We start from the raw sequence: 16,386 nt of genomic DNA, 5'->3' as shown, positions 1-16,386 counted from the left end.
TGTGTCGAGAAGCTTTGAACTGCTCCAGCTTGCATCAGTCTAGACGTTTCAGCAGCCCATCCAGACGACTCTCAATGTTCAACCAAGCTTCAGATTTTCTTTCCAAAATCAAATATGGGAAGATTTCCGTAACCGTCTGGATGACATGGATTCCCGTCCGGACACGCTACTCTTTAAGGCAAGTTCGCAATTCAAATTCAACCGTCCGGACGCCAGTCTACCATGGTCCGAACGTACGTATGACAAATATGGAAATTGCGTGTAGCAGATCACTCGTCCGGATGGCCATCCTGTTGGTCTGGACGCGCGAAGCCTTTATAAGGAAATTACTTGCAGCGGGCGTGCGACCGTCCGGACGACAGGGCAACACCGTCCGGACACGGCTCTCAAACAGGAAAGGTTTTCAGCAAAATTTTTGAATTTCGGTCGCACAGTTATCTGTCCGGACAGCACCCAGCTTTATCAAGCTAGACACTCATTTGAGTCCTTAGCCTATAAATAGAGGCCCCTGTGCTTGAGAATTGTAAGAATTCGGTATTGAATTCCACTAGTGCTTAGAGAGTTATATTGTGAGGTTATTGAGCTGAGTTGATCTCTCTGAAGCCGTTGCTGTGTGTGCTGTTGTTGTGCTTAAACTGAAGTCTATCTAAGGGGTTGGCCCTAAGGTAAAGGGTTCCATTGAAGACCCCTTCAGAGTTGGTTGGGAGGCATTCGTGTTGGGTTACACGTTTGAGAGCAAGGTACGACCACTGCATCAGAGGTATGTGAGTATTACTACTTTGTATCTAGTCTTGTCTTTTGAATAGTGGATATCCTGGGTTTGGCTGCCCCGGAGTGGTTTTTCTCTTAATTGAGTTTCCACTTCATCAACAAAATATTTGTCTCCTTTAATTCCGCATTTAATATTTTGTTGCACACTGTTCACACACACTTGTTAAAATTAGAAGTCCAATAATTTTCAGCTGAAACTTCCCTCCAACCCATTTCTAATTTCCCTCCTCTTTAATTAGCTCTCTCTTTCTTACTTTTTCTAATTCCCCCCTTTTTATTTTCACTTCCCCCGTCTCCTTTTAACTATTCTTTTCATTTTCCTCTTCTTTTTTCTTTTTTCTTCCCCTTTTTCCCACGCAGGCCTTTTCTTCTTCTCCGTTTTTTTTTTTCCTTTTCTTCACACAGAGAGGGAGATGGAAGAGGGAGACCGAGAGAGCTGGAAAGAGAGAACTGGAGCGATTCTGAGAGAGAGCAGTGGTTGATGACGGCGCCGGAGTCCGGAGGGTCACGGCCCGACGCCGGTGAAGCCAAGGGAGTATTTTTCCGGCGTTTTTAGGTTTTTTTTTTTTGGGTAGTTTCGTTTCGCTCCATCTCCGGTAAACATGCATCTCTACCAGTAAAACAGGAATGACGACGTGGTGATTTTTGGTCTTTGTTGGTGATTTTTTTGTGTTTTCTGGTGATTTTTGGTGATGCAGTCAACGAAGGATTTTTGGGGGATTTTTTGGATTGGATTTCATGGAGGAAGGAAGGGCAAGATTTTGCCAGCCTTGAAGAAGTTTCCGGCGAGGAAAAAAAAAAGAGGTTTTCGGCGAGGGTCAAGAAGAAAATACTGGCGAGAAAAAAAGAAAAAAAAAAAAAAAAGAATAGAAATTAATTTCTGTTCTAATATGATTTTAGCGACGTGGGTTGGTTCCAAGTGGCTAAAAGTGCCTCTTTTTGTATTTTTTTTAAAAAAAAATAAAAAATAAAAAATAAAATGCATTTACTGACATGTGAGTGGCATGTGGCTAAAAGCTACGTGACTAACTGCATGTGGCTAAATATAAAGTTATTTGTAGTGATATGATATAACTTTATGTCTATATATATATATAAACATTTTATGGTCCATAGTGTTGAAGTGAATATATATATATATATATACACACACACATTTATAAAGCAATGATGTGATGTAATGCCAGTTTTCTATAATGAATCTTATTTCTTTTATTTCACTCCATTGGTTTAGAGCCGACACTCCCACTATTCCAGCCGACTGAAAGTATATGGTCGCAATCTTATTATTATTAAATCTTTCGCGGGAGCCTAAAGTCCCACTGGCAGCCTGCTACTCACCAAATTTGTTATTAACATATTCATTTGTCACAACAATAAACACAATATGCATTATCTCATTCACATACATACACTAAAACAAATATGCAATTATTATATTATGGAAATCAATATTATATCTCAGTAAGTAATTTATACTTATAACTTCAAAGTTTTCGTAGAGTATCCATACAAGTGATTAGTGCAACACAATTTTGTACATGTGAAAGTGAATTAGAATAAATCGTTAACAGCTTATTTTAACACTTTCGTTACTTTTGACTTTTAAACAACTTAACATAGCCTCCGAATACCACTTGGGGCATATGAGGACATATAAAAATATATAGGTAGTACTACCACATATTTTTATACGGGTATTTTTACGACATTTACATAGTTAATGCTTAAAAATATTTTTAAAGTAAAACAGTCATTACTTCATCATTAGTATGCTAAAAGCTTAATTCTTTTTGTATTAAAAAAAGACATTGTAAACACATTAGTATAGACAATGGGTATATTATTTTAAAAATATACGGATGGCATAACGGCATAAATATAAATATTTTCTATGATATTCTTTATAAAATTTGGCAGAATAACGACGTTTACTAAATAATGCCTAAAACCCTTTTAAAATTTTGGACAGCGTAATTGCACATTTATGGAATAGCCAATTAAATTTAGGCATCATAATGGTGTTTTGGTAAATAAATGCACAACTTTTGAAGATAATTTTTAAAACACCAATTTAGGCACATAATTAAGCTTAAACTATGTTTCTTTTAATAGATGAGGCCCAAGAATTAAAATATTTAATTGAAATAGGGATGAATGATGGAGTCTGAGTTTGAACTCATGACTTTTGGATTTGATACCATATTAAATCACGATTTATCCAAAAAGATTAAGTTGATATCTAAGAAGAAATAAATTTAATAATTTAATCAATACTTTAACATTCTCCCTCACGTGTTGGCTCAAACTCTCTTTTAATAGGTCAGACCCAACACGTTGAAATATTTAATTGAAATTAAGAGGTAAATGAAAGAGACATGGTTTGAACTTAGGGCCTCTGCTCTGATACCATGTTAAATTACCATTTATCATCGTCACTACTTGCCTCAAAAGCTTAATTATCTGATAGGAATGAGTAAGTTTAATCATTTAATGAATACTTTAACAACAGTCACTACAAAAAATTTGATCATTAGCGGCCAACAAATTTGGCCGCTAATGATGTTATTTTGGCCGCTATTAATAAATAGCGGCCAAATTTGGCCGCTAAAGAGTGGCCGCTAATAGTCCGACGCTAAAGACTATTAGCGGCCACTTTTTTTGGTCGCCGCTAATAATTGTTTTATAGCGGCCACCAAGTTCGCCGCTAAAAGTAATTTTATCCGCCGCTAATAATTGTTAACTGAGTCTAAAATCGCCGCTAATACTAGACTATTAGCGGCGACACGTATGTGGCCGCTAATAGTTAAAATAGTCGGGTATTATTAGCGGTCACATGAGTGGCCGCTAATAGTCTAGTATTAGCGGCCACACATGTGGCCGCTAATAATACCCGACTGATTTAACTATTAGCGGCCACATTTGTGGCCGCTAATACTATTAAAAAATTGAAAAAAATATATATATATATATATATATATATATATACAAAAAAAAAAAATAGATCCATTTAACTTCACTGCATTAATTAAATCTCTATATACAATTAATACTACTAAAAATGAAAAAAAAAAATATAAATACAAATAAAACTAAATACAAATACATCATTAAAAAAAAAAAAAAAAAAAAAAAAAAAAAAAAATTGTTTACCCCCAACGCACCCCCTCTCCTCATCTCTCCTACTAGCTCAAATCCGACAATTTTTTCAGATCCGGCCATTTTTTCAGTGCCCCTCACCAAGCAAAATATATTTCAAAAAAAAAAAAACGGAGGAGATGAAGTATAAGAAATTAAAAATGACCCATCGGGATCTCACAACTGATAAAACTCTTGGACATCTGCAAATTCAACCCCAAAGATATGAATTAACAAAATTTGCAAAAAAACAAAAAGAACATAAAAGAAATGGAAACCCACAAAGACAAAGAAGAAGAAAGGGGAGAAGAGTAAGGTACCTTTTCCTTCTTGTTTCTCTTTAAAATTGAAGTAGATTTCAATAATTGCAATAAATAAACCAAAATCTGAAACAAAGACAAGAGAGACAGAGCTGAGATATGTCACAAAATTTGCAAAAAAAAAAAAACAGAAAAGTAAAGAAATAGAAACCACAAAGACGAAGAAGAAGAAAATGGAGAAGAGTAAGGTACCTTTTTCTTCTTGTTTCTCTTTAAAATTGTAGCAGATTTTAATAAATCAAATATCTGAAACAAAGACCAGAGAGAGAGAGAGAGGAGAGACAAGAGTTCTGAGAAATGAGAAATGAATCAAATGAAGTTGAGAGAGAGAGAGTAAAGAGAGTACAGGCTATTTAGAAAGAAACAAAAAAAACATTGAAAAAATAAAAAACAAAAAAAAAAAATTAACTTTTGGGGGTGAGGCGCGCGCGGGACACGAAAATTTTCGTGTCCCGCGTGCACCCCTGCACCCCCTTCCCCCCCCCCCCCCCCCCCCTTCACCCAAAAGGCTCAATCATGAGCTTTTTGATTTTTTAATTCATTTTTTGAATATATATTGGTTTTTTTTTTCTTAATTTTCATATATATATATATATATATATATATATATATATATATATTTTAAAGAAAAATTATTTTTCGTTTTTTTAATTTAATAAAAAACAGGTTTTTCTTTTTTATTTTTCGTTTGTTTTCTTTTTTCTAAAAAAAATTGTGTTCATAATTATTATGTATTTTTTCGGTTTTTTTTTTTAAATAAATTATTTTTTGTTTTCTATTTTTTTTTTCATTTTTCTTTAATTTTTTTAATTCCTTTTTTTTTAATAACTTTTTTTTTTTGAAAAATTGGTTTTTTATTTTTAATTTTAAGTAAATTTTGAGTTTAAAAAAAATCGTTCTTTTTCTTCTTCTTTTTTTTTTTTAATTTTAATTTTGTTAATTTGTTTTTAAAAAAGTTATTTTTATTTTTATTTTTTTTCAAATTTATAGACATTTTTGTCTTATTAAAAAAAAATCCATTTTTGCCTTATATAGTATGTTAAACTAACATATTAGATCATCCGATCAATCATGGTAGATCATCCGATCAAGATAGATCAATAGGATCGATAGATTATTCGATAGATCATGGTAGATCATCTAATCAATCATGATAGATCAATAGGATCGATAGATCATCCGATCGATCATGGTAGATCATCCAATCGATCATGATAGATCAATAGGATCGATAAATCATTCGATCGATCATGATAGATCATCCGATCAATCATGGTATATCATCCCATCGATCATGATAAATCAATAGGATCGATAGATCATCCGATCAATCATAGTAGATCATCCAATCGATCATAATACTTCAATAGGATCAATCGGATGAACCATGATTGATCGGATGATCTATCGATCCTATTGATTTATCATGATTGATCGGATGATCTATCGATCCTATTAATCTATCATGATCAATTTGATGATCTACCATGATTGATTGGATGATCTATCGATCCAATTGATCTATCATGATCGATCGGATGATCTATCGATCATATTGATCTATCATGATCGATTGGATGATCTACCATGATCCATAAGATAATCTATCGATCCTATTGATATATTATAATCAATTGGATGATCTACCATGATTGATCGGATGATCTATTGATCTTATTGATCTATCATGATCGATCGGATGATCTACCATGATTGATCGGATGATCTATCGATCCTATTGATCTATCATGATTGATTAGATGATCTACCATGATCTATCGAATGATCTATCGATCCTATTGATCTATCTTGATCGGATGATCTACCATGATTGATCGGATGATCTAATATGTTAGTTTAACATACTATATAAGGCAAAAATGGATTTTTTTTTTAATAAGACAAAAATGTCTACCATGATTGATCGGATGATCTACCATGATTGATAGGATGGATAAATCATCCGATCGATCGTGATCGATCCATAGGATCAATAGATCATCCGATCGATCGTGATCGATCATTAGGATTAATAGATCATTCGATCAATCGTGATTGTATCGATCAATAGTATCGATAGATCATCCCATCGAAAGTGATAGATCAATAGGATCGATAAATTATCCGATCGATCGTGATCGATCAATAGGATCATTAGATCATCCGATCGATCGTGATCGATCCATAGGATCAATAAATCATCCGATTGATTGTGATCGATCCATAGGATCGATAGATCTTCCGATCGATCGTGATCGAACAATATGATTGATAGATCATTCAATCCATCGTGATAGTATCGATCATATCCGATCGATCGTGATAGATCAATAGGATCGATAGATAATCTGATCGATCGATAGGATTGTTAGACCATTCGATCAATCGTTATAGTATCGATCATATCCGATCGATCGTGATCGATCAATATGATCGTTAGATCATCCGATCGATCGTTATAGTATTGATCCTATCTGATCGATCGTGATCGATCCATAGGATCGATAGATCATCCAATCGATTATGATAGATCCATAGGATCGATAGATCATCCAATCGATCATGATAGATCCATAGGATTGATTGATCATCCGATCGATTAATAGGATCGATAGATTATCCGATCAATCATGGTAGATCATCCGATCGATCATGATAGATCAATAAGATCGATAGATCATCCGATCAATCATGGTAAATCATCCGCTTGATCTTGATAGATCCATAAGATCGATAGATCATCCGATCGATTATGATAGATCATCCAATCGATCGTGATTTATCGATAGGACCGATAGATCATCCGATCGATCCTGATCAATAAATATGACCAATAAATCATCCGATCGATCGTGATCGATTAATATGATCGATAGATTATTCGATCGATCTTGATAGACCAATAGGATCGATAGATCATTTGATCGATCGTGATAGAGGTCGACTGATCAGACTTCACACAATGAAGGTTTGATTGATTAATATGATTGATAAACCATCTGATTGACCATAATGCATTAATTATGAAAACAATTTTTTTTTAAAAAAAATAATAATGAAAAACTAGTTTTCTATTAATTTTTTTTTTAAAAAAAAAAGAAAGAAAAAAGAATGATTATTATTATTTTTTTTTTTTTTGGTTGAAAGAAAAACCAAAACTTAACTTTTTTTTATTTATTTTTTTTTAAAAAAACAAATTCTCGAAAAACAAAATTAGTTTTTACAAACAAATTAAAAAAATTAAAGAAAAACAAAAAAAAATGAAAAATATTTTTTTAAAAAAAAAAACAAAAAACGAAAAAAAAAACAAAAAAATAAATAAAATAAATAAAAAAGAAAAACTAGTTTTCTATTAATCTCTTCTTTTTTTTAAAAAAAAAAAAAAAAAAGGAAAAAGAACGATTTTTGTTTTGATAGAAAAACCAAAAATTAACTTTTCTTTTTATTATTTTAAAAAAACCAATTTTTTTTTAAAAAAATATTTTTTACAAACAAATTAAAAAAATTAAAGAAAAAAAAAATTAAGAATGAAAAATATATATTTAAAATAAAAACAAACAAAAAAAATGAAAATTTTGAAAACATTAAAAAAAAAAAAAAAAAACGAAAAAAGTTAGCACATATTATTTTGAAAACATAAAAAAAGGCTAAATATTATTAGCGGCCACATAAGTGGCCGCTAATAATTGATTATTAGCGGCCAAAAAAGTGGCCGCTAATAGTTCTAGAAAACAATTTTTTTTTTTTTTTTTAAAAAAAGAAACGAAAAAATAAAAAGAAAAACTAGCTTTCTATTAATCTCTTTTTTTTTTTTAAGGAAAAAAAAAAGGAAAAAGAACGATTTTTTTTTTTTTGTTGATAGAAAAACCAAAAATTAACTTTACTTTTTATTATTTTAAAAAAATTAAAGAAAAAAAATATTAAGAATGAAAAATATATATTTAAAATAAAAACAAACAAAAAAAATGAAAATTTTGAAAACATTAAAAAAAAAAAAAAAAAAAAAAAGGAAAAAAGTTAGCACATATTATTTTGAAAACATAACAAAAATGGTAAATATTATTAGCGGCCATATAAGTGGCCGCTAATAATTGATTATTAGCGGCCAAAAAAGCGGCCGCTAATAGTTCTGGAAAACAATTTTTTTTTTTTAAAAAAAAACAAACGAAAAAATAAAAAGAAAAACTTGCTTTCTATTAATCTTTTTTTTTCTAAGAAAAAAAAAGGAAAAAGAACGATTTTTTTTTTTTTTTGTTGATAGAAAAACCAAAAATTAACTTTACTTTTTATTATTTTAAAAAAATTAAAGAAAAAAAAAATTTAAGAATGAAAAATATATATTTAAAATAAAAACAAACAAAAAAAATGAAAATTTTGAAAACATTAAAAAAAAAAAAAAACGAAAAAAGTTAGCACATATTATTTTGAAAACATAAAAAAGGGCTAAATATTATTAGGTGGCCGCTAATAATCAACTATTAGCGGCCACAAATAAAGTGGCCGCTAATAATTGATTATTAGTGGCCAAAAAAGCGGCCGCTAATAGTTCTGGAAAACAATTTTTTTTTTTAAAAAAAAAACAAACGAAAAAATAAAAAGAAAAACTTGCTTTCTATTAATCTTTTTTTTTTTCTAAGAAAAAAAAAGGAAAAAGAACGATTTTTTTTTTTTTGTTGATAGAAAAACCAAAAATTAACTTTACTTTTTATTATTTTAAAAAAATTAAAGAAAAAAAAAATTAAGAATGAAAAATATATATTTAAAATAAAAACAAACAAAAAAAATGAAAATTTTGAAAACCTAAAAAAAAAAAAAAAAAAACGAAAAAAGTTAGCACATATTATTTTGAAAACATAAAAAAGGGCTAAATATTATTAGCGGCCACATAAGTGGCCGCTAATAATCAACTATTAGCGGCCACAAATAAAGTGGCCGCTAATAATCAAAAAAGCGGCCGCTAATAGTTCTGGAAAACAATTTTTTTTTTTTTTTTTTTTTTAAAAAAAACAAACGAAAAAATAAAAAGAAAAACTTGCTTTCTATTAATCTTTTTTTTTTCTAAGAAAAAAAAAAGGAAAAAGAACGATTTTTTTTTTTGTTGATAGAAAAACCAAAAATTAACTTTACTTTTTATTATTTTAAAAAAATTAAAGAAAAAAAAAATTAATAATGAAAAATATATATTTAAAATAAAAACAAACAAAAAAAATGAAAAATTTTGAAGACATTAAAAAAAAAAAAAAACGAAAAAAGTTAGCACATATTATTTTGAAAACATAAAAAAGGGCTAAATATATTTGGCTGAGCATGGGGCGGGGGGGGGAGGCGGGGATGCCCATTTTTTGGCACCGCCCCGCACCCCTGCGGGTTGCGAAAATCGCACCCGCAAACCGCACAAAATGGGGAGAACCCGTGCGGTGCGGGGGTGATGCGGGGTGGGGTGATGCGGGGCGGGGGTGCGGGTTGTGCGGGTATATGCGGGTTTTATACCTAGGTCTAGAAACATCTAGATTTTCTCAGGAACCAAACAAGAAAATTAAATTCAAACAATACCACTATACCAGATTCAAACAATAAAATCACAAACAAATCACAAAACCCAGATTCAAACAAATCATAAAAAAGGGTTGAGACTCAGAGATCAGTGACCTTAAGATCGGTGACTCGGCGACGACGGCAAGGCCTCTTGAGGCGAGCGTCGACGATCTGCCGGCCGTTCCCGGTCTCCTCGGAGCGTCGACGATCTTCTCGCCGTTCCTGGTGACTCAGCGAGGCCAATCAACTTCCATAATTCCATTTGAGCAGATGTAGCACGCATGATTCGGTAGGAAATCGTGAAGAAGAAGAAGAAGATGCGAAAGGGTGTGTGCGGCGCTAGGGTTTACGAAGAAAAGAAAGGAAAAATATGAAGGGGGGGAGGGGGGTGCGGGCGTGCGGCACTGTAAATGTGTAATTTTTTTTTTTTTTTTTTTTTTTTTAATGTGCGGGGCGGGTGCAGGGCGGGGCGGGTCCCCGGAGTTTTTAAAAACCCCAACCCGCAACCCGCCCCGCCCCGCCCCGCATGGGTTTACCAGTTTTTGACCCGCACCCGCAAAAAATCAACTAAAACCTGTGATTTTTGGGGCGGGGCGGGGCGTGCGGGTTGGGGCGGATCCGCAGGTATTTGATCAGCCCTACACATAAGTGGCCGCTAATAATCAATTATTAGCGGCCACAAATAAGGCCGCTAATAGTTCTAGAAAACAATTTTTTTTTTTTTTTAAAAAAAAGAAACGAAAAAATAAAAAGAAAAACTAGCTTTCTATTAATCTCCTTTTTTTTAAGAAAAAAAAAAAGGAAAAAGAACGATTTTTTTTTTTTTGTTGATAGGAAAACCAAAAATTAACTTTACTTTTTATTATTTTAAAAAAATTAAAGAAAAAAAAAATTAAGAATGAAAAATATATATTTAAAATAAAAACAAACAAAAAAAATGAAAATTTTGAAAACATTAAAAAAAAAAAAAAGAAAAAAGTCAGCACATATTATTTTGAAAACATAAAAAAAAGGGTAAATATTATTAGCGGCCACATAAAAAAGTGGCCGCTAATAATTGATTATTAGCAGCCAAAAAAGTGGCCGCTAATAGTTCTGGAAAACAATAAAAAGAAAAACTAGCTTTCTATTAATCTTTTTTTTTTTTTTTTTTAAAAAAAAAAGGAAAAAGAACTATTTTTTTTTTGTTGATAGAAAAACCAAAAATTAAATTTTCTTTTTATTATTTTAAAAAAACCAATTTTTTTTTTTTTTAAAAAACATATTTTTTACAAACAAATTAAAAAAATTAAAGAAAAACAAAAAAAAAATTAAGAATGAAAAATATATATTTAAAATAAAAACAAAAAAAGAAATGAAAATTTTGAAAACATAAAAAAAAAAAAAAAAAGAGGCTAAATATTATTAGCGGCCGTATATAAAAGTGGCTGCTAATAACTTGGTGGGGAATGGATTATTAGCGGCCAAAAAAGTGGCCGCTAATAATTGATTATTAGCGGCCATATATAAAAGTGGTCGCTAATAACCAATTATTAGCGGCCACTTTTTTGGCCGCTAATAGTTCCGCTAATAGTTTTCCGGAATTTTCCGCACCTCCCCGCCAAGTTATTAGCGGCCATTTTTAGCGGCCACAATTAGGTGGCCGCTAATAGTTTACAAATAACGGCGACTATTAGCGGCCAATTGTTTTTGGCCGCTAATAGTGTATTATTAGTGGCCACTTTTAAAAGTGGCTGCTAATAACATGATCATTAGCGGCCATTATGCGTTGGCCGCTAATAATGTGGCCGCTAATGATCAAATTTCTTGTAGTGAGTATCACTATTCATCAGCCTTTAATTCATTTTAACAAGAGCTGGTATAAAGGGTAATGAATATTACCAAATCAATAGAGTGAAATAGGGTGAAATGGAGGTAAAATACCATATCAATCATGCCGATAGGTATCCGCTATCCGCAAACAGTTAATGGGCATATTTTGAATGCTTTTAAAAATAATTTTGACCAATTTTTAAATTTTTGGGTTTGTTTTGTAAATATAATACAACATCGAAAATATGTAGAACTGACAAAAAAAAAAAAAAATTAATGATGGATATGACCTCAAAATATTTATAATAAACAATGTTTACAAGAAACGTCTTTATATATATATTTCAATGAGTATAACAATCAAATTAGCAAACATAAATACTAATAAAAAAATATAAATTACAAATTCAACATAAATTGTCTCTAAATATAACATTCAGAAGAACAAGTGAATGTTGATATTACTGTAGATAAGTGTCGGTGGAGTCCAATGAGTTTTGGGGGAGTATACGGTGGATCAGGAGCTCAATTTAATTTTTGGAATTGTGTTGGGTACCATTTTCTATGATATTTATGATTGTTTTACAAGCTGTGGGTGTACTCCAGTTTCCAGTCATTATTAATTTCTGGACCTGTATTGGGTACGACAGTCTCCAATCTCCGGTCAAGAAACAACACATGTTTATTTTTTTTTGAAAAGCAACACGTGTTTTGCTATACAGGAGTACACAATAATAGCCACATGGCCCGAGTAATCATAGACGTCATTACTCCATGGACCATATATACATATAATGAAACAAACAGGCAAAATCGTTCAACCAATGATCACCACATATTTCAAATTTTTGCAGCCGCGTCTTTTTCTATGGCATTATCTCAACTATGACTTAGATATGGCTCTTTTTTTCTTTTTCTTTTTCTTTTTCTTTTTTTTTTTTTTAAAAAAAAAAGTAAATAATGCTCTTTATTTGGTGCTATTCAAGTCTCTCAACATATCAACAAGATTTCTATAAAATATTTTGAAAGTTGAATAAAAAAAATTAATACAATTGATTGATTGGGTTTTTAGTAACTAACCTATTTTTGTTTTTGTTTTTTATATTACTGATCAGATATGGAATGATTTTAAGAACTTGAATAGTAAGTTATTGAGAAATAATGAAATTGGAGAAGAAGAGAGAAATTCAAATTTGAATAAGACTTGAATAGGGAAATTGAGATTAAAAAAAAAAAAAGGAAACTTATAAAGAGTAGAATTTGTAATTGAATAAAATATTTAGAGATTTTCCATCTTCTTAACATTTTTTTTCATTCTATTTTGAACGTTGGCCTCAATCATAAATGCTCAATTTTTAAACGTTGTGTGTGTACTAAAGTAACACACGTAAAAGAGAGAGAGAAAAAAATCTTAATTAAATAATATTGACGGTAATTAAATAAGATATTTAGAGACTTTTCATCTTCTTAGCAATTTTTTTTTTCATTCTATTTTGAACCTTGACTCAATCATAAATACACTGTTTTTGAACAGTGTGTATGTGTACTGAAGCAACACACGTAAGAAAGAGAGAAAAAAAAATTAAAAAAAAAAAAAAAAAAACCACCTATCTCATGCAATGATATTAATGCCTTTCTTAAATATTTTTTTACCATAATTTTGTGCCTTAATTAAAGAATATTAATAATAATTAAGGCCTCAATTTTATTTTATTTTTTTTGAAAATAAATCTCCATTAATAGTTCTTAATTGCAGGCTTTATTAAATTGGGGGCCTTAGGTGGCCACCTAGTCCACCTAAGGCTCCACCTAATCCGCCTAAGGCTCCAGCAGGCCCAGAGATCAGTCCTCCTTGTTTGCAAAATTATGGCAAAGCCTTAGCTGCGCGCTTAGCAATTTCTCTTGCCACCTCTCTTAATCTTGAGAATTTTATCATAGAGGGTGACTTTCAATTTGTTATTCTGTCTTTGCAACATCCTTAGAATATGCTTAATTGGCGCATCTCATCTGTTATTTTTGATATTATTGATTCCCTTCCAGTCTCCATCTCCTGGAGTACTAGAAAAGTCAATAGAAGTACAAACTTGTGTGCCCATTTAGTGACACATTGGGCTGCAGCCAGATCTTTTTCTGACCGCATTCCCACTGCTTCCACTCCCCCTCCCTCAATCCCTAGTGAAAAATAATGACTCCTAAATAATCAACCGCAACTAAACATGCAACCAAAATATAAAAGCAGAAAAGCAATAGACACAAATATTTTGGTCACAAAATGGAAACTCTTTACACCAAAGAGAAAAACCACTTCGGGGTAGCCAAAACCAAGAAATCGACTAACAGAAGAAATAACTAGTTTCAAGATAGTAGTACTCACAATACCCTTGTAGTAGTCGTACATCCCTTGAATTTTAACAAGTACTTATACTTCAGCGTTTCTCTACCAGAACACTGTCTGATGAGTTCTTCAATAGATCCATTTAACTTGAGCTCCTCTCTAATTAGGCTTCAATCGGTTGAACAAATACAAATTGATGAGTGCAAATATTGTATATTTGGACTCCTTAATTTACATTTGTTAAACCTTTAGCTTTGTTATTTTTTAATATTTTTTGTTAGTTTTGGTGTTCTAGTATTTTTGTAGGTGATTGATAAAAAATGATGATCTTTTGGTGAAATTGCAAATAACTGGAAAAACAAGTAAAAGAAGACCAGCAGCCCTTTACGTGAAGACATGTCATGCGGCTAGGTCTCTTGTTTACAATTGTATATGTTGTCTTTTGTTTACAAAATTCACGTGAGCTGGGCAACACACAAAAGACAAGAGATTTCCTTAATAAGGAAAAAATGCAGCACCGAATCACTATATGATTATCTCCAAGAAGAAGCAGGACCCGAGATTAATATTTTTTCCTAGAGTTGCTGGCTGTGCGTGAGAAATAAGAGAGACATGATTCTTTCCATGATAGGCATGCAGCACCGATCGAGGCACATGTCCTCTTCTCACACGCTTTATTCTTGACCTGGGCACCGATCAAATTGAAGTCTCACGTTTCTCTCCGGCCATAACAAGCAGCTGCATGTGGGTGAGGTATATGCACACCGGTGGCGCCAATCAAAAGAGACACACGATTTCTTTCCAAATTAGCAACAGAGATTGAAGAAAGACAGCAGGTGTGCGACGCAAGGAGAATAAAAAATATGAGGAATGCTAGAGCATCTTCTAGTGTTCTCCTGGAATGACATAGATGCAATTTTTTTTATTAAAAAATTGCATCTATGCCATTCCAGAAGAACACTAGAAGAACACCAGAAGATGTTCTAGCATTTCTCAAAAAATATAGCACATAATTTTTCATAAAAAGCAGCACGATTTCAGCTTGCACGTGGCCTGCTGTATATTTTTCCTTAGTATGTGGAGGAGGCGCCGAAAACCCTAGGGATTTGTTGTTATATATATGTTTCTTTTCTTTTCATGTAGAGTGTGTGGGGATGCGCAAGTCTTGAGAAAATTTTTTGTCCCCAACCACACTGAGATCGCCCAGTTGCCACGGCTTCATAGTTTCCGCCATGAATTGTACCATGAAATGATGTGCTCCATCGTAAAATGGTGGAGGGAAAGGTGGTGGTGGTGGTGGGGGTGGTGGAACACCGTCACTAAGATTAAACATTGGTACCTCTGGTTCTGCTTCTCTCTCACTCGGTACACGTTTTCTAGGCGGCATAGTTCTACACCAAGATATTTATCAACTTTTCCAAGTTTATAATATTATTTACTAAGTCTTTTAATTTATAAAGCTTCTACAAGGTTTTTTTTTATCAAGTTTTAATAAGGATTTTATAACCTATAGCTTTGGTATAGATTCAATCTTATTGCCTAAATCCTAGAGACTAGACTCCACTGAGATCAATTCCTAGGGTCCTCTTAGAGCCAAACCTCTTTGATACCATACTGTAACAACTAGACCTTTCTTTTTTTCCAAAGTCGAGACATTACTACTACTACCTTATATAACACATTGAAATATCCTAAACTAATTCTCCAACAAAAAAAAATATGCCGCAACTTCTATTACATAATAAAAGTTATTACAAAATTAACCTTACTATTGAGCATAAGAATATGCTACATGCGGTATAAAAAAAAAAAAATGTAATTTTGTTTCTTAAATTTAGAGAAAATAATTGGATAGCTGGTGTGATTGCTCTGACTAATAGTTTGTCTCTGTCAACTCTTGGACTCCCATGCCGGTTTGAGTCTTTGAGATATGAAGAATAGGGTTAGAGCAACTGGTTTGAGGGAAGAAGGGAGACTGACGTGCGTTAGATTTGAGAGAAAAAAATCTTGTGAGAGGCACGTGATAAAAGACACTTGGCAGCATATTACATAGGTTTGTAAGAATACAGCCCTATCTCTCAATTTCAAATTTCTTTCCTGTAGTGAGTGGCCTGTAACTGGTAACGTGGCTGCTGTGCCGCCTCATTCAGATCAACGTCTTCGACGTAATCGGCGAGTAACTGAACCGATAGCCTCATCTTTTTTCTTCTTATAAGCTCAGTCGCAAAACTCACTCATTACAAAATCTGAACCTGAAAAACACAAAACAGATACCTTCGTTCCCGTACGTGGCTACTACTAGCATACGCCTGTAGCGCCACAACGTCCTCTCGGCATTTTATTGTTAGATTTCCTTCTCCCTAATTCTCCTTGTTCTTTTATTTTCGTTCTTTCATGCATGCATGGCTCGTTTCCTGTTTCGTTGATTCCTTTCTTCTTCTTCTTCTTCTATAAGTAATGATGGATAAAGAAGAA

General features: G+C 32.4%; 1 long non-coding RNA gene across 1 annotated transcript; it reads right to left on the bottom strand.

Moving 5' to 3' along the window:
- Positions 1–3,928: 3,928 nt before the first annotated feature.
- On the bottom strand, positions 3,929–4,538 carry LOC133867894 (uncharacterized). Its single transcript, XR_009900227.1, has 3 exons — positions 4,422–4,538; positions 4,230–4,295; positions 3,929–4,112 (listed from the first exon to the last, which is right to left on the bottom strand). It is a non-coding gene; the product is annotated as an uncharacterized LOC133867894 (long non-coding RNA).
- Between the last annotated feature and the right edge of the window lie 11,848 nt (positions 4,539–16,386).

Source organism: Alnus glutinosa, chromosome 5 (assembly GCF_958979055.1).
Source record: "Alnus glutinosa chromosome 5, dhAlnGlut1.1, whole genome shotgun sequence".
NCBI lineage: Eukaryota > Viridiplantae > Streptophyta > Magnoliopsida > Fagales > Betulaceae > Alnus > Alnus glutinosa.
Note: the sequence above shows the minus strand (reverse complement) of the source record. Positions and strands in the feature narration are given on the sequence as shown.